Genomic DNA, 22,691 nt, shown 5'->3' with positions numbered 1-22,691 from the left:
ACCTTCCTGGGTCCAGGCAATTCCTTTTTTCACAAACCGCATACTTGCTTGAACCAAGACTTGTTGGCATAATCCAGTGACGCAAACAGCCTGCATCCAACAAGTCGACGTGGGACATCTCCTATACCAAATTGGTACTCGCAGACATGTTCTTTGGTGCAGTTCTTTACTTTTCTTCTGACCTAGAGAATCCACTTTTGCACCTTCTTCTACATGGGCTCCTGTCCTTCCTGGACTTTTCTTTGACTTCTGGACTTGGTCGCCTCTCTCCACAGGTTTTCAAGTCCAGGAATCCATAATTTGTTGCTTGGAGTCTTGCTTGGTTCCTCTCACTGCTTGGAGTGAGCAGAGGTTGATCTTACTTGTGTAACCCTAGTTACCTGGCCTCTAGGTGTGAAGGGAGCCCTACCTGAGTGTAACCCATTCCCACTACCACCAACACTAGGAGGTTTGTTAGTGGAAAGATCTGTGAAAGACCTCTCCACTGGATCTTCAGGACCCTCTCCTGAATTTACCTGGTTAGAATCTTCCTCCACCTCTTCTCCTACCTGTTGACCAGTCTGTTCTTAGTCATCCTGGCGAAGAAGGTTCAAATAGAAATCTTTGTTGGGGTTCTTCTCAATCCATAGGCTTCTCTCTAAGCACACTTTTAAAGTTTTGGTTCTCATAAGTGGTTTTGATAACCCTGGGGGTGGCCTCAGAGGAGGACATAGTGTTAGAAAAGTTAGAGTAAAGTTGAGAAAAGGAAGAGACCTATTTTATCTAACTTTTTAGAAGTTTTAGAGTGAAAGTGAGAATGCTAGGTATACTTATGTATAGTTCTAAGTGCAGAGTACACTTTCCCGTGGAAAGCACTAGTGACATAGTGATAAGGCAATTGCAAGTACTTATCCCACCACTGTACCACCAATGTAGGAGGCTGGGCTGGTTTGTGGTGGGTTCCTAAGGTACATACTTACTTACACCTCATACCAGGTCCAGTTATCCCTTATTAGTGAAATGTAGGCAGTGTCTAGGAGCCAGGCTGTCTAGAGGTAGCTGTAGGCAGAGTAGCCAAGGCTGAACTAGGAGACATGCAAAGGTGTTGCAATACCACTGTAGTTACACAGTACTTACCCACAAGAAAGACAATACTCAGTGTTACCAAAAATAAAGGTACTTTATTTTAGTGATACAAGGCCAAAAATATCTTAGGGGATATACTCCCTTAGGAGGTAAGTATCATGCATAAAATATACACTAGTAACCAAAATTAGGTAAATTAAGTCATAAAATAGTGCAAATAGTTAAACTCACCACAGGTTACAATGGACCTGGGGGAACACAAACCATATTCTAAATTAGTGGAATGCGAATGTCAGTTTCCGACCTAGGCAAGAGTAGTGTGTAGAAGGACAATGAAAGTCGCTAAGAAAGCACCAAAGGTAAGTAAAATACCCCACCCCAGAGCCCAGGAAAACAGGAGTAAAGTACAGCAATGTTCCTCAGAACACACTAGAAGTCGTAATAAGGGATTGTACAAAAAACAAGCAAGACTGCAAGATACCAACAATGGATTCCTAGACCTGAAGAACTGCGGAGGGAGGAGACCAAGACCAAGAACAGTGGAAAAGTCCAGGAGTAACAAGAGCCCCTGCTAACCCGTATGAAGGTGAAAAAGTGGATGCACCAAAGAAGACAGCTGTGGGTTGCTGCTTGGTGCAAGAGATGTCCCATGTCGAGTAAATGTATGCAGGCTGGTTTTTGTCATTGGATTCCGCCAACAAGCCTTGCCTCACACAAAAGAGGCGTATGGCAAGAAAAGGCACTACCTGGACCTGGGGGTCTCAACTTGGACTGAGGAGGCAGAGGGGATTCTCAGCATTTCAGAGAGTCCTCAGAAGACCAGGCAGCACCCACAGGAGTACCAGGACACAGGGACAAAGGAGATCCAAATCATGGTCATTGCAGCACAACACAAAGGGATCCCACACTGCCGGAGGACAACTCAGGGAGCTGAGCATCACAGGATAGAGCGCTGGTAACCTGGGCTACGCTGTGCATGAAAGATTCCTAGGAGAAGCACACAGAAGCCCTAGTAGCTGCAAAACACGTGGTGCACAGGAGCACTGTCTGGCTTGGGGAGGCAAGCTTTTACCACCACCAAATTTAGACAGTTTGACCTTTGGACAGTCTGAGTCACTTTGGTCTACCACCTGTGTTCCAGGATCCACGCTCATCGTCAGGAAAGGGGACCCAGAGAACAGGTCGTCGCTGCAGGGAGGTGCTTGCTGAAGCAGGGAAGTGACTCCGTCACTCCACTGGAGATTCCTTCCATCCTTCTGGTGCAGGGTGAAGACAGGCGGTCCTTGGAGCATGCACAACCTGGAAACTGTTGCAGTTGCTGGCAGGAGCTGAAGTTACAAAGTTACATAAGCCTTCTTGGATACTTTGTTGCTGTTGTGGTGTTCCTGGATCAATTCTGCCGTTGATATGTCGGTAGAAGATGAAGCAGAGGTTGCAGAGGATTCCTGCTGGAGTCTTGCAAAAACAAATCTGTGGAAAAACCCAGAGGAGAGACCCTAAATAGCCCTGAGAGGGCGATTGTTCATCTAACAACGTCAGCACCTATCAGGAGGGGTCTCTGACATCACCTGCTGGCACTGGCCACTCAGATGCTCCCAGAGTTCTCTGACCGTCCTGAAAACACGATGGCAGAACCCAGGGACACTCTGGAGGAGCTCTGGGCACCACCCCTGGGGTGGTGATGGACAGGGGAGTGGTCACTCCTTTTTACTTTGTCCAGTTTTGTCCAGAGCAGGGACTGGGGATCCCTGAACCCGTGTAGACTGGACAATGCAAAGTGGGCACCATTTGTGCCCTTCAAAGCATTTCCAGAGGCTCTGGCAGGATACCCCTCTATGCCTGTAACACCTATTTCCAAAGGGAGAGGGTGTAACACCCCTCTCCTAAAGGAAATGCATTATTCTGCCTTCCTGGATTGAGCTGCTCAAGTCCCAGGAGGGCAGAAGCCTATCTGTGAGGTGGCAGCAGGTGGGGCTGCAGTGGAAACCTCAGAAGACTGGTATGGCAATACTGGGGGTCCATGGTGGAGCACCCAGGGTGCATGAAAGTGCTCCCTAATACCAGAATTGGATTGGAGTTACAATACCCAGTTCCATGACACCTCACATGGCCATATTCGGAGTTACCATTGTGAAGCTACATATATGTATTGACATATATGTAGTGCACACTCATGATGGCGTCCCCACATTCACAAAATCCAGTCAAATGGGCCTGGGCGATGTGGGGGCACCTCTGCTAGTGCAGGGGTGCCCTCTCACACAGGTACTATGCACCTAACCTTCAGGAGGGTCTGGAAGATAGACATATAGGTGACTTATAAGTGACCTGGTGCAGTGAAAATGGTTGTGAAATAGTGCTTACACTATTTCACTCAGGCTGCAATGGCAGTCCTGAAGAAGTGTTTGTAGGCGCTCCTAATGGATGGCAAAAGAAATGCTGCAGCCCATAAGAATCTCCTGGAAACCCAATGCCCTGAGTACCTAGGTACCATATACTAGGAACTTACAAGGGGTGTCCAGTATGCGAATTTTGAGTGAAATATGTAGTCACTAGACGAAAGTGACAAATTTGGAAACAGAGAGAGCATAAGCACTGGAGTTCTGATTAGCAGGACTCCAGTGACACAGTCAAGCATACTGGCAACACAGTAAAACATACTGACTTGTAGTCCACAAACCATAAGCACTGGGATCCTGACTAGCAATGTCCCAGTGACACAGTCAAAACACACTGATAATCAGGCAGAAATTGGAGTTAACATGCTAAGAAAGATGGTACTTTCCTACAGTCTCTCTGGGTGTCAGGCTGGCAGTAACGGTGTCTGCCTAAGTATGTTAGGGGGTGTGAGGAGGTGTGAGAGTGCCTCTCTGTTTGTTAGAATGGGTATAAGAGTATCTATCTGGGTGCATGAGTGCATATCAGACTGTCTGCCCAGGTGTGTGAATGGATGTTAGAGTCTGTTTCTGAGTGTGTGAGTGGTTTTGAGTTTGTGTGTCTGGGTCTCACAGTGGCTGTGAGAGTCTTTGTCTGGGTGTGTGAGTGTGTCTCTGGGTTTTGGAGTAGGTGTGACGGCGTCTGTGTGAGTGTGTGACTGGGTGTGAGAGTGTCTCTCTGGGTGTCAGAGTGGGTATAATAGTGCCTGCCTGAGTGTGTGAGTAGGTGTAGGAGTTTCTCTCTATGTGTCACAGTAGATGTGAGAGTGTCTACCTGGGTGTATGAGTGCATATGAGACTGTCTGACTGGGTGTGTGAGTAGGTGTTAGAGTCTGTGTCTGAGTGAGTGAGTGGGTGTGTGTATCTGCCTGGGTGTAAGAGTGGGTTTGAGAGTGTGTGTCTGGGTCTCACACTGGGTGTGAGAGTCTGTCCGGGTGTTTAAGTGGGTGTGAGAGTGTGTCTCTGAGTGTCAGTAGGTGTGAGTTTGACTGCCTAGTTTTGTGAGTGGCTGTGAGAACGTCTTTCTGGGTGTCAGAGTGGGTGTAACAGTGTCTGCATGGGAGTGTGAGTGGGTGTGAGATCGTCTCTCTGGGTGTCAGAGTGGGTGTGAGAGTATCTGTGTGGGTGTGAGAGAGGGTGTGTGAATATAAATGTATTTATTTTTATTTGTGGTGAGATCAGTGAATCTATTGCTGATTCACACAGGGGCATGCTGCACCCCGTGAATGGATCTGCGTATCTCGCAAAATGTCAAAAATTGGCATCTTGTGCCCATTATTTATTTATTTTGCCACATCTTTATCACACACATGGGGTCATGGAAGCTTTACCCTCACCCCTTCATAAGAATTACAGCCCACATTTTACCCATAGGGACCATTTCCTGAAATAATAAAATGGCATCCACAACTTCCTTGTCAGGTTGCTGACAGCCAATTAGATTCTTACCTTGGCAAAGTGGGTCAGCGGATCCGCCTATATATCTATATTTATTTCTATAATGTCTCTAAAACTACTGAACGGATTTACACAAATAACGAAAAGCCCGCTCCCTGGACCAACAGCTAGCTTTCTGCGAAATTTGGTGTAATTCTGACCAGCAGTTCAGGCTGTTATTGTGTTAAAAATCCTTATGGAAAAATGAATGGGGAAACTCATTTTGGGGTCCCCCTTATCCTCGACCCCCACTTGACGGATCACCCCAAAACTATCAAGACAGCCGCTGAACCAACAGTCCTGTTAGTTTGGAAAAGTTCATGAAGATTCACCAAAGTTAGTGGCAAAACAAAAAACTCTTTTCCTATGGAAACTAGGTCCTAACCTTAACTACTTATAGCTACCTACTTGTAACTGCCAGTAGGTAATATATCTATCTATCTATATATATATATATATATATATATCTATATATATATATATATATATATATATATATATATATATATATATATGCAAAAATATCCCTTTCTTCCTTTTATTTCTCAGAGGAAGAATATGAACCACACTCCAATGTCACTGTAATCACTGTAATGGCATAAATTATTCAAAAAAAGCTTGACGCCTTTCGGTCACCCAGACCTTGTTCTTTTTAAAAGTCAGTCACCAGTGTTTATATACCATTAATTATACATAAACAACCCTCACACTAAAAAACACTCCATTGTGTCCTCACCATCGTGTAATAAACAATATGAAATGGGGTTCATCTTAAAGGTACACATGTTGTAATAATACACTTTGATTCCACTCTACAATGTTAATTTTAACTGTTACCACATTTTCATTTTTAACAGATGGCAAAGCTTTTTTGCAATGCATTGTGGGTAGTGTAGAACTTACCATGGTTAGTGTTGAGCCCTGGGCGAAGAAAGAACACCCTCTCCAGGGTGCCCTACAGTAATTCAATATGTAGTTGTGTGTGATATATATATATATATATATATATATACTGTATATACACTTAGAAATATAAAGTTTCCAGCAACGTCATAGTTAGGTTCCAATTTTATACATACAAAACCATAAAAATTCACCTGTTATAGTAAGAGTTATTTCACCTAACTAAAACTCATGGCCTAAGGTAACTATATCTCACGCCCCCACCATGTACAGTTTTTTTTAATTAATAATTTTACAACAGATGTTACAGTGAAATTATCAATGATGTTCTAAAAGATGTCATGAGTACTTTAATATCTGGGGTAATTAGCAATGCATGGCAGGGGTGCAAGTTATAGTTATCCCTAGGGCATGAGTTTTAGTTACTTGAAATAAAACTCATTATAACAGGTGATTTTTTTATGGTTTTGTACATTTAAACTGTGAGCCTAACTATAACGTCCCTGTAACCTTTGGGCACAGATTTAAGAGGGTCAAGTGCCATTCTAACTTCACATTAGCATCATTTGTTTTACGTTAATGTGGTGTTAGAAGGCCAAAAAAGCTGCACCATATTTACAAACTGGTGCAATGCATGCATTGCGCCACTAAGTAACCCTTTTTTGCTACATTATGCCTGTGCCAGGCATAATGTATGCAAAGGGGGCACTCCCCCATTAGGTGGGTTGTAAAAATGGTGCAAAGAAATCTAATTTTTTTAATCATTTTTTTCTGGGATTTTTTACACCTGCTCACCTGCTGTGAAAAGGAAGCTGCCATTGGTTTCAATGGGCCTCTGGGTGCTTTGCAGGATTAGCGTCAACATTTTTGACACTAATCCTGCAAAGCAAAGAACTAGTGTCAAAAATTCTGACACTAGTTCCCTAACTACTGACATGGTGCGCTGTATGTTAGATACGGTGACGGCGCATACATGGTGGCATTAGGGGGGCGCTAAGGGGTGCAAGAAAAATGGCGCTGTACTATGTGCAGCGCCACTATTCATAAATCTCCCCCTTGGTTTTCTAAGTCCTTTTTAAAATTCTATTTCTAACTATAACAACTGTAACCTTTGAATTTTTCAGTGAATTTCTCTGTTTTTATTTTAATGTAAAGTAATTTTAATTACTACACGTGAATCAACTACCTCTGTGCATGGCCTTTGGCCTTGCACGGTGGAGATTGACTGTAGGGCCTGGCGACAGGCCAGGCCCTGCAGCTACTCCCTAAAACCATCAACCCTGCACCACACACATCTTTTGGCCTTGCGCAGTGAAGGTTGGACACTGGATCTTGCCTGTGGCCAGCCCCAGTGGCCAAACCCCTATACCTACCTAAACCTGCACCACTTACAATGACAAATGTTCTGACAAACTAACAAAGATGTATTTGACAAGTAGAAAGAGTGAGATCACCTTCCTGTACATACCTTAAATATTTGAAGTTGTAAAGAATTTAAAGCTGAGAAAAAATAACTGAGACACCTAGACTGGAACCCTAAACCTGCTGTGTGAGCATCTGAGACCTTAACCAGTGACCCCTGACTACACAGTGTGCACACATCACTATGAGATTCAGTCCAAAGATAGTGATGGGAAAATAAAGGTAAATGTTCCTTCACTAGCAAAGGTTAACATTCAAAACACAAGTAAATAAACAGACACACTACCATGAGATACCAGGATTTGAACCTTCAATCTACTGAGTGACACTCCAAAAACTTTACCAGTATGCCAGAGATGACTCCGTTCTTCTGTGCATCAAAACATAACTATAACATTGCTATCAAACATCTTGCTAGTGTGATGCTTTGAGATCATTGTATTGAGAGACAGTTGCAATAGCAATCTCTCTCTCTCTCCCACTTCCATCCCATTATAGGATGGAAGTGGGAGAGAGAGAGAGAGAGAGAGAGAGAGACAGCGAGAAAATGACAGGACCACAGGGGGTGCCCAAAGGCCCTGCAATCCCACCTGCTCCATGGGTCCTGCGGGAGCCATCATTGCTCCTGCACGCAGGGAGCTGCTTTAAATAGCAGCTCCCTGGGTCCAGGAGCAATGTTTTCATCCCTTTAAATAAAGGTTGTGCCCACGGGAGGTGGTGAGCCCCGGGGCTAATAGAAGCCCTAGCAGGAGGGCCCCATGCTATCCCCTCCTTTTTCAATTCCCCAATGCCCCTGAGATTTGACCCGCCTGAGGGCAAAATAAAAAAAAGGTGGAAAACCACCCTTTTGTTTTTAAATCTCAGAAAAAATCTGAGGATCCGGATCCACAGATTTTCCGGAGATGTTTTTTTTAAAATAAATGCATTTTAGCCTTGGTCGGGTCGCTGAGGGACCCCTAGACAAAGGCTATGGGCTCAAAGTGACCATATCTACCTAATCTTTATTTAAACTTTTTCTGTGGGACTCAGCTGAAGTTGGGTACGGAAATAGCAGCCGATACCTCCTTGTTGAAGTGTTGTCAGCCAATCAGATAGCAGCTATCAGCACGGGACAGTTGGATCCGCAGAGGATCTGCGTCCCTAGATATTCATATTTTTAAATCTCTAATACCTCAAAAACTACTGAATGGATTTACACAAAATCACAAAACGCACAATTTCTGGACCAAGAGTTAGCTTTCGGCCAAATTTGGTGTAATTTCACCCAGTGGTTCGTGCTGTTGTTGTGTTCAAAATCACTATGGGAAAATACATTGAGAAAACATGTTTTCTCAACCCCCACTTGATGGATCACTCCGAAACTTTCAAGACTAAGGCGGTCATTATGAACATGGCAGGAAAGTCCGGCGACGGCCGTGTCGGTGGTGAACAGAATCCCGCCGTTGGGGGTGAATGGAAACCTGCCATATAATGAACGAAAAACCCAACCCGCCAAAAATTCCCAGACCACCACTCCCCGCCATGACTCTGTCGGCGGGAATCCCGGCCCACCCCACCCCGCCACCGCCAAGCACACCCACATCCCGCCCTCCAAATAATGATGCACAAATCACCTCAGCTGCGACCGCCACGGGCGGCAAGTGGACTCAACAGCAAGAAGTGCACACATTGGACAGGCGTATCACCCACACACCTGACACACATCCAGAACCCCATAAAACACTCCCCAGACACACCCCAGAATTCCTTGCAACAAAAAGCAGGACAAGAAGACGGAGAGCACCAGAGCCAGACAGCGAACGCCAGCATACAGGAGACGCACATCGACCCACAGAAGAGTCTCCAGTCCCGACACCATCCACCAGACTCACCATGTCCCCCCAAAAAATCCACGCTTCACCAAAAGGGAGTTAAGGACCATGGTGGACGAGATCCTGAAGGTGGAGCCACAAATCTTCGGGTCCGAGGTGCAGCACACACCCATCGCTCAGAAATTGGAGCTGTGGCAGACCATTGTGAACAGGGTGAATGCAGTGGGACACCATCCACGCACAAGGGACGACATCCGGAAGAGATGGAACGACCTGCTGGGGAAAGTCCGTGGCATGTCATCCAGGTACCGCATCGCAGTGCAGAAGACTGGGGGAGGACCGCCACCAACACCACCCGACTACACCGACTGGGAGGAAAAGGTACTCGCAATCCTGCACCCAGAGGGACTCACTGGAGGAATGGACTCGGGTAAGTCATCTAAAATTACCCCATATACACCACAGTTGCAATGCATGCACCACCCCACCCCACCCACACCCACCTGGACCTACACCCCACCCAGCCATTACCCACCACATCCACCCCCTGCATGAACTCAAACCCAATAACAGGGCCACATCACTCCCGCTGTGCACAGCCACCCACCCCTGCATGTACCCACAATGGAACAATACCCCCCCACCACAATGCAACCCCACACTGGCGCAAAATGCAATATCAACCTCACAAAGGCACCCTGGAAGGCCACTGAAAGTAACAGCAGCACAAAATAGCCCAGTCCTGTACACCTCAAACCTGCATGCATATGTAGCAGACATGTCTATGTCCCCCATCAGGCACCACCACCCATGCAACCCTAACGTACAGGACAAGGAGCGCCACTGCCCTCCACTGTCCTGGATTCTCACCATGCAGCAGCCCCACCCAGGAAACCACTGTCACCCCTACCACCCAGTCAAGACCAGCAGGCCAGGGCAGGTGTACCCACACCAGTGTACCCAGGGCACAGACTGGTGAAACACAGCTACAGAGGCCACAGTCTCCCACTCCCAACATGGAGGAAGGCGAGGGCCCCAGTACGAATATGTGACAGAACAACTAGGTTCTAAACAACTATAGCCTAAACCACTACTGCTAAACAACTAAAAAGTCTCTACAACTAAGTACTGAACAACTACTGTCTGAACAACTACTGTGTCTGAATAACAATTGCCTGAACAACTAATATATATATATATTCTAAACAACTAATAAACCATAAAAACCAAAAGGAAAACCTTACCTTAAAATTAGTTCCTCATACACCATACCTGCACTCACCACCTCTACTGTTGTTGACACATGCAGCACACTCACCAGACTTGCAGACACCCACACAACATGCATCCACACTAGCTGTCTATCTTCTCCCACTGTGTCCACCCCCCACCTCCCAAGACACACAAACGTACCAGACACTCACCCATCAGACATCCACGACACCACAGCATACTGAGCAGTCACCTGCACACACTACATGCACCCCTACACCCCATACATCCACTCCCTCTGCCTCCACTCCCACGCCCTCATCCACGCCCACCCCAATTGCTCCCCAAAAACTTTTCCTCTCCTGTGCTGACCTCTTCCAACCCACTGGCCCAACCCGTCTTGTCCCCAAACGTGCCCACCTCCTTGCCCTTTCCGCTGCTTTTACATCACAGCCCACCCCGGTCCGCCCTTCACATTCCTGTGCCCCTTCCCCAGATAAGAAGAAGGCCCGGACAGAACCTAGGCCATCCAGCTCCACCCGAGCCAAACAGCCCTCAGCCCCTTCAAAGGAAAAGCCCACCCCCACTCCACCCTCCACAAGAAAGTCAAAGGTGCACCCCCTCAAAAATCCCCACCCCCACCACCCCCTGCCCCCCTTCCATGAGGTGCCTGGATGCCCATATGTGGAGTACCCAGCACTTGTGGGAGTCAGGTGGGGCCCGTTGTGGCCCATGACAATTGTGAATATACGGACTGGCCATTGGCCCTGTTTGCACTGTTTGGCTCAGTGAGCTTCATATTAAAGTTTTTGTGTGGCCTGTGTTTAGGCTGCACGCCGTTGACCCTGGTCATTTGTTTCACTTTTTTATGGGTGTGGGGCTTTTGTATGTACTATGGTCAAGTTGCATTAGACTTGTGTCGGGTAAGTACCTCTTGCTGTAGGGTGTATAACTTGTGCTGCTACGAAGGGTTGGGGGGGCGTTGCCGGATGGGTGGAGTGGGTAGGTATGTGTAGGAGGCTGGCCTGGCTTGTAGTGGGTACCAAGGGGTACTTACACTCTGTACCAGGTCCAGTTATCCCTTATTAGTGTAGAAGAGGTGTTTCCAGCAGCTTAGGCTGATAGAAGGTAGCTATAGCAGAGCAGCTTAGGCTGAGACATGCAAAGCTCCTACTATACCACTGGTGTCATATGCACAATATCATAAGAAAACACAATACACAGATATACTAAAAAATAAAGGTACTTTATTTTTATGACAATATGCCAAAAGTGTCTCAGTGAGTACCCTCAGTATGAGGATGCCAAATATACACAATACCAAAAATATGTAGTAATTGCAAAAGGAAGTAATGCAAGCAAGGTAAAGTTACAGTAGATTGCAATAGGAGCACATAGGTATAGGGGCAACACAAACCATATACTCCAAAAGTGGAATGCGAACCACGAATGGACCCCAAACCTATGTGAGCTTGTAGAGGGTCGCTGGGACTGTAAGAAAACAGTGAGGGTTAGAAAAATAGCCCACCCCAAGACCCTGAAAAGTAGGTGTAAAGTGCACCTATAACCCCCAGAGAGCACAGAAGTAGTGATAGGGGGTTTCTGTAAGAAAGACCAACACTAGCAAAGCAACAACAGTGGATATCCGGACCTGAGTACCTGTGAAACAAGGGGACCAAGTCCAAGAGTCGCGACAATGTCGAGAGTGGGCAGATGCCCAGGAAATGCCAGCTGAGGGTGCAAAGAAGCTGCCACCGAATGGAAGAAGCTTTGGTTTCTGCAAGAACGAAGAGGGCTAGACACCTCCCCTTTGGAGGATGGATGTCCCACGTCGTGAAAAAGCAAGCAGAGGTATTCCCACACAGAAAGACCACAAACAAGCCTTGCTAGCTGCAAGGGTCGAGGTTAGGGTTTTTGGATGTTGCTGTGGCCCAGGAGGGACCAGGATGTCACCACTTGGATGAGGAGACAGAGGGGGCGTCCAGCAAGTCAGGGAGCCCTCACCAAAGCAGGCAGCACCCGCAGAAGTACTGGAACAGGCACTTAGAAGAGGAGTGAACCGGAGTCCACCCGAAGTCACAAAAGGGGAGTCCCACGACGCCGGAGGACAACTCAGAAGGTTGTGCACTGCAGGTTAGAGTGTCGGGGACCTAGGCTTGGCTGTGCACGAAGGAGATCCTGGAAGAGTGCACAGGAGCCGGAGCAGCTGCAAATCACACAGTACCCAGCAATGCAGTCTAGCGTGGGGAGGCAAGGACTTACCTCCACCAAACTTGGACTGAAGAGTTACTGCACTGTGTGAGTCACATGGACAGGGTTGCTGAGTTCTAGGGACCACGCTCGTCGTGCTGAGAGGGGACCCAGAGGACCGGTGGTGCAGTCTTTTGTTGCCTGCGGTTGCAGGGGGAAGATTCCCTCGTCCCATGGGAGATTTCTTCAGAGCTCCTGGTGCAGAAAGGAGGCAGGCTACCCCCAGAGCATGCACCACCAGGAAACAGTCGAGAAGGCGGCAGGATAAGCGATACAAGGTTGCAGTAGTCGTCTTTGCTACTCTGTTGCTGTTTTGCAGGCGTCCTGAGCAGTCAGCGGTCGATCCTTTGGCAGAAGGTAAAGAGAGAGATGCAGAGGAACTCTGGTGAGCTCTTGCATTCGGTATCTGAAGAATTCCCCAAAGCAGAGACCCTAAATAGCCAGAAAAGGAGGTTTGGCTACCTAGGAAAGAGGATAGGCTAGTAACACAGGTAAGAGCCTATCAGAAGGAGTCTCTGACGTCACCTGCTGGCCCGGCAGAGGTCTGGGGCACGCTGGAGGAGCTCTGGGCACCTCCCCTGGGAGTTGCAGGTCAGGGGAGTGGTCGCTCCCCTTTCCTTTGTCCAGTTTCGCGCCAGAGCAGGGTTGGGGGATCCCTGAACCGGTGTAGACTGGCTTATGCAGAGATAGGCACCATCTGTGCCCATCAAAGCATTTCCAGAGGCTGGGGGAGGCTACTCCTCCCCATCCCTGACACCTTTTTCCAAAGGGAGAGGGTGTAACACCCTCTCTCTGAGGAAGTCCTTTGTTCTGCCTTCCTGGGCCAGGCCTGGCTGGACCCCAGGAGGGCAGAAATCTGTCTGAGGGGTTGGCAGCAGCAGCAGCTGCAGTGAAACCCCAGGAAAGGCAGTTTGGCAGTACCCGGGTCTGTGCTAGAGACTCGGGGGATCATGGAATTGTCTCCCCAATGCCAGAATGGCATTGGGGTGACAATTCCATGATCTTAGACATGTTACATGGCCATGTTCGGGGTTACCATTGTGACGCTATACATAGGTAGTGACCTATGTATAGTGCACGCGTGTAATGGTGTCCCCGCACTCACAAAGTCCGGGGAATTTGCCCTGAACGATGTGGGGGCACCTTGGCTAGTGCTGGGGTGCCCACACACTAAGTAACTTAGCACCCAACCTTCACCAGGTGAAGGTTAGACATATAGGTGACTTATAAGTTACTTAAGTGCAGTGGTAAATGGCTGTGAAATAACATGGACGTTATTTCACTCAGGCTGCAGTGGCAGGCCTGTGTAAGAATTGTCAGATCTCACTATGGGTGGCAAAAGAAATGCTGCAGCCCATAGGGATCTCCTGGAACCCCAATACCCTGGGTACCTCAGTACCATATACTAGGGAATTATAAGGGTGTTCCAGTATGCCAATGTGAATTGGTGAAATTGGTCACTAGCCTGTTAGTGACAATTTGGAAAGCAGAGAGAGCATAACCACTGAGGTTCTGATGAGCAGAGCCTCAGTGAGACAGTTAGGCATCACACAGGGAACACATACATATAGGCCACAAACTTATGAGCACTGGGGTCCTGGCTAGCAGGGTCCCAGTAACACATAACAAACACACTGACAACATAGGTTTTTCACTATGAGCACAGGGGCCTGGCTAGCAGGATCCCAGTGAGACAGTGAAAACACCCTAACATATACTCACAAACAGGCCAAAAGTGGGGGTAACAAGGCTAGAAAGAGGCTACTTTCTCACAGTATGTAACTGTGCCCTTTCCTCCCGTGTGTCGTAGGTTGCGGTACTTACCGTCGTCGTCGTCTTCGTCGGCGGTCTCAGTCGTGGAGGTATCTGGCAAGGAGCAGGGCTGGTATGATCTGCAGCTCTCTATCCATGGCTGCTGCAGCGCGTTCTGTGGGCCTCCAGTGCATGGTTCCTTATATTTGGTTCATTTCCGCCTGGTTTTGTGTGGCGGTGGTTCCCGCCCTGGAACTGGCGGCGGAATGGTGGTTCATAATTTGATGGGCGGGTTGGGCCTTTCCAACGGCCTGTGGGCGGATTCTGCCATTGTCGTAGGCACTCCTCTCCCAGAGGTGGGTGATTCGCAGGATGCCTATGTTTCGTTTGGATCATTATTTGGCGGTCTGGACCGCTCCTCTGTTGGCGGTTTTTCCCGCCACCGCCGGCGGAGCGGAACGGACCGCCATGTTCATAATGAGGGCCTAAGTTTTGAAAAATTCATGAAGATTCATCCAGCATTGCCAAAGTTATTGTAAGACTTGCCTGATCCTTTGGCACCGTTTGAGGAATCTTCACAAAATATTCCTCAAAAAATGTGCCGGTGATTCATGTTGTGCACAAAAAGATTTGGGATGATCTGTCAGGCAGGGGCAGAGAAAAAGGGGAGTCAAACAGGTTGTGTTTCCCATGTTAATCACTTGACAGAATTTCATGAAATTTAGCAGAAAGCTAGCTTTTGGTATGCAGATTATGCTTTCGCTTATTTGGTGTAAACCTGTTCAGTAGTTATTGCGAAATGTAAGGAAATCCAAATGAGTATATCTCTCGCCGCGATGACTTTGCAAATAATGACAAGCTTGGGCAGGGAAATGCACAGCTCTAATTGGCCACTAACACTTCAACCAAGAAGTGTTGGCAGCCATCTTGGGACTTGACTTCATCCGAGTCCCTCAAAAAACCTGAAAAAAAGGAAAGTGGCCAGGGTAGAGACAGCCTGACTCCTTAGCTCTGGTGCTGAGGTCCCAGAGGGATGGGTACCCCAGGGCCGAAAATGGCCTAGGGAGAGGAACCATGAAGCCCCCTCTCCCCCAAATAAATATAAAAAAATAATAAAAGACCAAGCCCTGGGAGATGGGGTACCTAAGGCCAAGATCAGCCGGGGGAAGGGGAAATACGTCCCCCTCCCACCAAAAAAAACTTACCAAAAGATCAGGACATTCTGGCCTACATGCATATTTCACAGAAATTAAACTTCTACAGGAAGCACTAACAAATATAAACGTAGCAGGTGACTGATTTGAAGCTTTGCCTCTGGAAAGGACAAAGGCTGTGTGTAGTGTCGGGTTGGGTGGTTAGAGCAGATTGGCTGTTCTCGGTCCAGTGTTGGTCGGTGCTAGGGGGTTGGCTGTAGGGCCTGGCTTGTGGCCAGGTCCTGCGCCAACCCTGTGGTACGTGGGGTTGGGTAGGTATAGGGGATTGGCTGCTGCACCGCCGTACAGGCACTGCAGCCAATCCCTGCCATGCACAGCTGAAGGCCATGAGTGGCGGTGGTTGGATTACCGTATAATAATAAAAATAATGAAAATTACTTTACTTTAAAAAAACATAGGTTGCAGGGACGTTTTATTTAGGAAATAAAGTTTTAACAAACACAGGAATGTACTGGAAAAACCAAAGGTTTCAGGGAAGTTATAGTTAGGCTCACGCACAAAACCACAGAAATTCACATGTTATAGTCATCTCAAGTAGCTATAATTTGTGCCCTAAGGTAACTATAACTCACGCCCTTGCCATGCACTGCTGATTACCCCACAAATTACTGCACTCATGGCATCTTTGATAACATCATTGATAATATCAATGTAATATTTATAGTAACATTTTTGATGAAAAAATCTGTGCATAGCGGGGGCACGAGTATGCTAAGCTTTTATAGCACCCAACAAGCCACAAAGTGGCACCTTCATGGCATTTAACGAGGGGAATGAGGGGGTCAAAAGAGTTAGGAGCAAAGAAAAGGGGGCAGAAATATATTTTTGTGTGTTAAACTTTTAAACTAATTATTCCTCTACATTAGCAATACCAGCCTAACTTTTAAAAACAATGACTGTATAGAAAGAGAATAACTGAAGAGGCAGTTTAACTAAATATTAATTTTAATGGTTCTGTTAAGAATGGCACCTGTTTAGCAGCTCTATGAAATGGCTAAACCTGTATTACCAAGGGCTATATTAAAAAAAGAGAACTTATTCTCAGATTGCCCCAACACAAACCAGACAAAAACCCTAGGGGAGAGGATGTGGGGTAAGGCAATTAGGGCCGTATGCACCAAAGATCCGTTTTGCATTTCTTTAAGAAATGCAAAATGGGATGTATGAAATTTGTGATTAGGTAATAGCGATTTCTGCAAAGTTGCAATCGCTATTACCGAATCGCCGTTAGAGAATGGCACACCTGTCGGCCTATAGGTGCGAATGGTTTTGCATTTCCCAATTTGCAAATTCCAGTTAGGATTTCGCAAATTAGGTAATGCAAACCCTAGGGTGCTGGGGGCATAAAGCCCCCTCTGATGCACCCCAAAATAATATTTGCGTACATGTGAAGCACACACATGCCCTATGGGCATGTGTGCACTAATTGTCATTTTTAAAAATGCATTTATAATGCATTTTTAAAAATTGCACATGCTTACCACCAAATTGTATTTGGTGGTAATTGCATTTCCTAAATGCCCAATTCGCATCTAGGAAATGCTTGATACATGTGCTTTGGAAATCGCAAATAGTAAATCCCTATTTGCGATTTCCTATTTAGAGAATTGCAATTTGCGATTCTCTAAATGGGGTCACAATTTTAAGGAATCGCTATTTTAGCGATTCCTTAAAATTGCACAGTGAAGTCCTTTCATACATCTTGCAAGGCATTTTTGCATTCGCAAACGGCCAAATTTTGCGATTCGCACCATTTGTGAATGCAAAATTGCTTGATACATCTGGCCCCTAATCTCCCCTTGCTACCAAAAATAACCGGTGCTCTTGTAAAGTGCTGTGATACCTTTGTATGGAGTTCAGGCTAACCGAACTCTCTTGAAAGAGGCCAGGTTTACATCCAAAGGCAAGATGTTTTTTGCTATCAAGCTTGAGGTCGTGAAGTGCTTGGGTCTGGAGTTACGACTCCTTTTCAAACATTTTGGAGACAACACATTTTGCAATCTTCTTGCCTAGGAACTAATGTATATTCTTGGTTGGTGACCCTACGGATGTTATCAAGAGCATGTGCTTTTGCCTAGTGTGAAGCTCTACTCAAGTAATTTGGTTATTGCACCCACTGCAGTGGTCTTGACTGAACAAGACTGTCACAGATTACAATCCTGGCATAGCTTTTTCACCTCTTCATCTCTGCAAGGTCAGTGCAAATTAATTTTAGCGATTATGTTAAGAATGGCACCTGCTTTGCAGCACTATGAAATGGCAGAACCTGTCTTACCAGGCGCTATATTAACAAAAAAAACAAGCTATTCCCAGTCTGCCCCAACACGCACCCGACAAAGAACCCAAGGGAAAAGGATGTGATGTAAGGGCCAGAGCTGCCGATCTTGGAGCCGGCGAACACTGTTCAAGTCTCAACACCAAATAAACGTCCTGTGATTCTGGGCAAGTCAGTTAATCTGCCCTTGCTACCAAACATGAATGTGTTCTTGTGTAAAGTAACAGGCACTCATAAGAAGCTCTGTATAACTTTGTATCGAGTTTGCACAACATAAAACTGCAAAAACAAATAAATTGCTCCAATACCTTTGTGTCAAGTTTGCGCTACGTAAAACTGCAAAATTCGTAAATAATTTTGACAAAGCTTCTTCGTCGATGCAAATGAATTATAGTGACTTTTTAAGAATGGCACCTGCTTTGCAGCGCTATGAAATGGCAGAACCTGTATTACCAAGCTCTATATAAAAAAAGCAAGATATTCCCAGACACAAACCAGACAAAGAACCCTAGGGGAGAATTTGTGGTGTACTTGCCAGAGCTGCTGACTTTGGTGCTGGGGAACACGGTTCAAAACTTAATCTCCCCTAACCCATGCTCCTGTAAAGGGCTGTAATACCGTCGGATCGAGCTCCCGCTAAATTTAACTGCATAAAAAGAAATAATTAATTAAAGCGCCCCAATACCTTCATGTTGAGTTCGCGCTACATAAAACTGCAAAAAAATAAATTAATAAAAAAGTCCCCACGACATCACAAAGAAACACCAAGATGCCAGAGACCAAGGAAGATGATGAAATAACATACCGCCTTGAGAGAAGTGGAGAGGCAAAAGAAAAAATAGTGCGCTGACACAAAGTTATCTGGCCTATAGTGCAATAATCGATGCAACGGTGTCAGTCTCCAAAGTGGTAACAAAACAGCCTCAAGGCGGGACAAACGTAAAGCATTTACCAATGACATCAATAGATTTTGTAAAAGCAGGCCCAGGAATGAATTAAAGTGATGGGCGTGACAGGCACGTGGTTAAAGCCCACAGAATAGATTACAGCAGGTCAAAAAGCAGCACTTGTGCGCTGCTATGCTCAACCTAAAAAGGTTTAGTGATTATTCCAGTGAGCAGTTGAAGGTTAACACTTCTTGAATTTTGCAGGTCAAAGGTTACGAAATGAGGCAGGCACACCTAACTTATAGATGGTCACAGCCAGACATCTCTCTGTACTAGAGAACAATGTTGAAAAGTAACCAAACCAAGACCAAGTTGAAACACCTTTTTATCTTGATGTGGAGGGAGACTCAATTTCACCGTCTGCTCCTGGCCCCTGGAGGCAGCCCTGGATTCCTTCAGCTGCACGCACTAAAGAGCGCTACATAATGCATGAATCATCTCTGCACCATAGGACGCTCTTTTTCCTTGATGTGGAGATGGGACTCAATCTCCCAGTCTGCTCCTGGCCCCTGGATGCAGACCTTGATTTTCCGTCAGCTGCAGGCACTAAAGAGCTCTATACCATGACTCTTCTCCACGAAGCGGGACACACTTTTTCCATGATTTGGCAGGGGGATTCAATCTTCCAGTCTGCTCCTGGTCCTTGGAGGCAGCCCTTGATTTCTTTCAGCTGCAGGCACTTAAGAGCGCTACATAGCGCATGACTCATCTCCATAGCGCAGGACGCACTTTTTTCTTGATGTGGAGGGGGACTCAATCTTCCACTCTGCTCCTTGCCCTTAGAGTTGGCTCTTGATTTCCTTCAGCTGCAGGCACTAAAGAGTGCTATATAGCTCTTAACTCATCTCTGCGGCACAGGACTCACTTTTTTCTTGATGTGTAGGGGGGACTCAATTTTCCAATCTGCTCCTGGTCCCTGGAGGTAGCCATTGATTTCCTTCAGCTGCATGCACTAAAGAGTGCTATATAGCGCATGACTCCTCTCCACGGCGCGGGATGTGCTTTTTCCTTGATGTGGAGGGGGGACTCAATCTTCTAGTCTGCTCCTAGTCACTAAAGGCAATCTTGAGTTCCTTCAGCTGCAAGCATTAAAGAGCACTATATAGCACATGAATCATCTCTGCAGCGCAGAACGTGCTTTTTCCATGGATGTGGAAGGGGGACTCAGTCTCCCAGTCTGCACATGGCCCTGGAGTTGGCTCTAGATTTCCTTCAGCTGCAAGCATTAAAGAGCACTACATAGTGCATGATTGATCTCCACGGCGTGGGATACGCCTGGAATGCGCCTGGGCAAAGCGGGGGCCAAGTGCGGGCCCATCCACGCCTGTTGTAGCACGGAGGAGGCTGAGCTGGACTACCCCCCTGACATCTAGCCATCGGTTAGGGAGCCAGCAGTACATCTGAAGGTAATCAGTTATAACTTACTCCAGTGCCTCCATTGCTGTCAAAGAGGGAGGTCTGACTGCCTGCAGAGACTGTGGTGATGTTACTAGGTGATATCTGGTAGTTGCATGGAACATCATGACATCATGTGTTTATGATGTCATGGTGTTCCATGTCTCTGTGGAGTCAGTTATGCTCTGTGCCCCTTTTACTATGGAAGCAGTTATCTTCACTCCTTAATAAACATTTTCATTTGGATACTTCGTGTGAACGTCTCTTCAAGTGACAACGAGGATTAAAAGAGGAGATAAGGAAGCTTGGTGGACTTAGCTTATTCTGGGAACCAAGCTCAACGAACTCTGACTGAACCAAGCTCAACGAACTCTGACTTCAAAGAACAGTTATTGTGAGTTTTTACTTTTGCCAGCAGTGTGTGTCAATCCATTTGTTTTTTACAGGGCACAGAGTTACTTCCTTTGCGCTTTCCACAAGTTAGAAATTCACCTTCTATGCTCCATAAGCGCACTTTCTATCTCACTGTTTGCTGTTTTCTTTGCACGCAATATGTATCTTCAAGCTGTTCTGTTGCGGTCTGTGTGCCGAGAGGCATAGTGCATACAAGACAAATCTCTATACCAGCCGCTAAATTCACGGAGAGCGTGTATGCGATCTGATCGCTTGAATTAAAAAAAAAAAAGATAAAGAAAGCAGAAGGTTTAATCTCTACGCCTACCGAGGTGGTGCAGGCTTGCAGCTCTTACGGCGATCATTATTTCATTTTTTTTCCGGAAGCTGAGCAACAACATAGAAGTCAGACAACATAAAGGACGGACTTCGGATTTTTTTATATAGTTCGGCCATCTTAGATTGGGTCAGTGAAGCGACCACATAAACAAATGGACTTTTAGATTTCTTTTTTGTCCAACTGTTATTCATGTGAAAAACTGGATTATATCTTTAAAAAAATAGAAGAGAAACAACTAATAGTGGCCTCATTCTAAAGGATTCTCTTAGCAGCATATGTTGTGACTGTTTCTGCTTCTTTTATTTAAAGGAAAAAGCACAGGCAGTGTGGACTTACTGATTACCAACTTTACATAACCCCTTTGTGACAACACTTAAAGCAGGAATATCTCTTTGCCTCAAACACTTTATTCACTCAATTACTGGTGTTTTATCCAAGTGTGTAGTATTCAGTGAAAGAGACTTTAACAACATTTTCCTTTCAGGTTTTGTGACTTGTGGATGGAGTAAAATAAAATATATATGTATATATACATTTTTTTTTGGTTATCTTCATTTCTTACAATGCAGAACGTTTTACCCCCAGCACCTTTTTTGCAATATCTTAGGGTTCCACTTCTTGAATGGAAACTATGGCTGTGATCTTTTAAAGCGTATTTAGGAGCCGCTGACAGGTATAAATTCAGACCAGAAAGGAAGAAAAGTCTGATGTAGTACTATTTGGGAGATGAAGGTCAGAACATTTTTGATCACCTGCCAGCCTATGAAATGTATGAAGAAGAAGAGTTGGATGAATTTGAAATGGCAATTGCACAACTGGACAAATATTTTATCAAAACAAAAAACATTGCAGTACACAGGTATAAATTCTTCACTATTACAAAGTCCAAGTGAAAGTATTGATACATTCATAACAGCACTGAAAGTTCTAGGGGCTAAATGTGAATTTGAGAATTTCACATCTCAACTTATCAGAGATCAACTTGTTGCTAGATGTCATTCTAAAAGAATTCAAGAGAAATTGTTAACATGTAAAGACCTTTCATTAGATAAAGCTATTGATATAGCAAAAAGTATTGAATGTTCATTGGAAGATGCAAAACAAGTAGAGGTGTCATTGTCCAATGTAACAATCTCAGGATTAGTCACGAGTGCGCAAAACAGTAATATCAAAAAACAATTGCGTGCTGAGAAAAAACTGGATAGCTCTTCTAGTTTTAGAAACACTACTCAACTTAAATATAATTAGAAGACTATGGACCTCATTACGACCCTGGCCGCCGGCGGTAAGCTGGCGGTAACACCGCCAAGAGGCTGGAGGTGTAAAGCCAGCATATTATGACCGTGGCGCATTGGCCACGGCCATACCGCCAGCCCCTCCAACATACCGTCAGGCTTCCGCCTGGCGGTCATGATCCCCATGGCAGCGGTGTAAGCACCGCTGCACTGGGGATTATGAGTCCCCAACTGCCAGCCTGTCTATGGCGGTATACACTGCCATGGAAAGGCTGGCGGTAAGGAGGACTTGGGGTGCCCCTGGGGGCCCCTCCACTGCCCATAGACTTAGCATGGGCAGTGAGGGGCCCCAAGGCACAGCCCCATCGCGCATTTCACTGCCCGAATTTCGGGCAGTGAAATGCGCTACAGGTGCTACTGCACCCGCTGCACTTCAACATTGCCTCCGGCTATATTATGAGCCTGCGGCAATGTTGATGTGACAGTGTTTCCATCCGCTGGCTCAGTGGAAAAGTCATAATAGGGAGCCACAAATACTGCCAGCACTGGCGGTATAGTGGCGCCCGCGGCTTCGGTGGTCTTTTTGGAAGACCACCGAAGTCGTA

Source organism: Pleurodeles waltl, chromosome 12 (assembly GCF_031143425.1).
Source record: "Pleurodeles waltl isolate 20211129_DDA chromosome 12, aPleWal1.hap1.20221129, whole genome shotgun sequence".
NCBI lineage: Eukaryota > Metazoa > Chordata > Amphibia > Caudata > Salamandridae > Pleurodeles > Pleurodeles waltl.
This window is presented reverse-complemented; position numbering follows the sequence as displayed.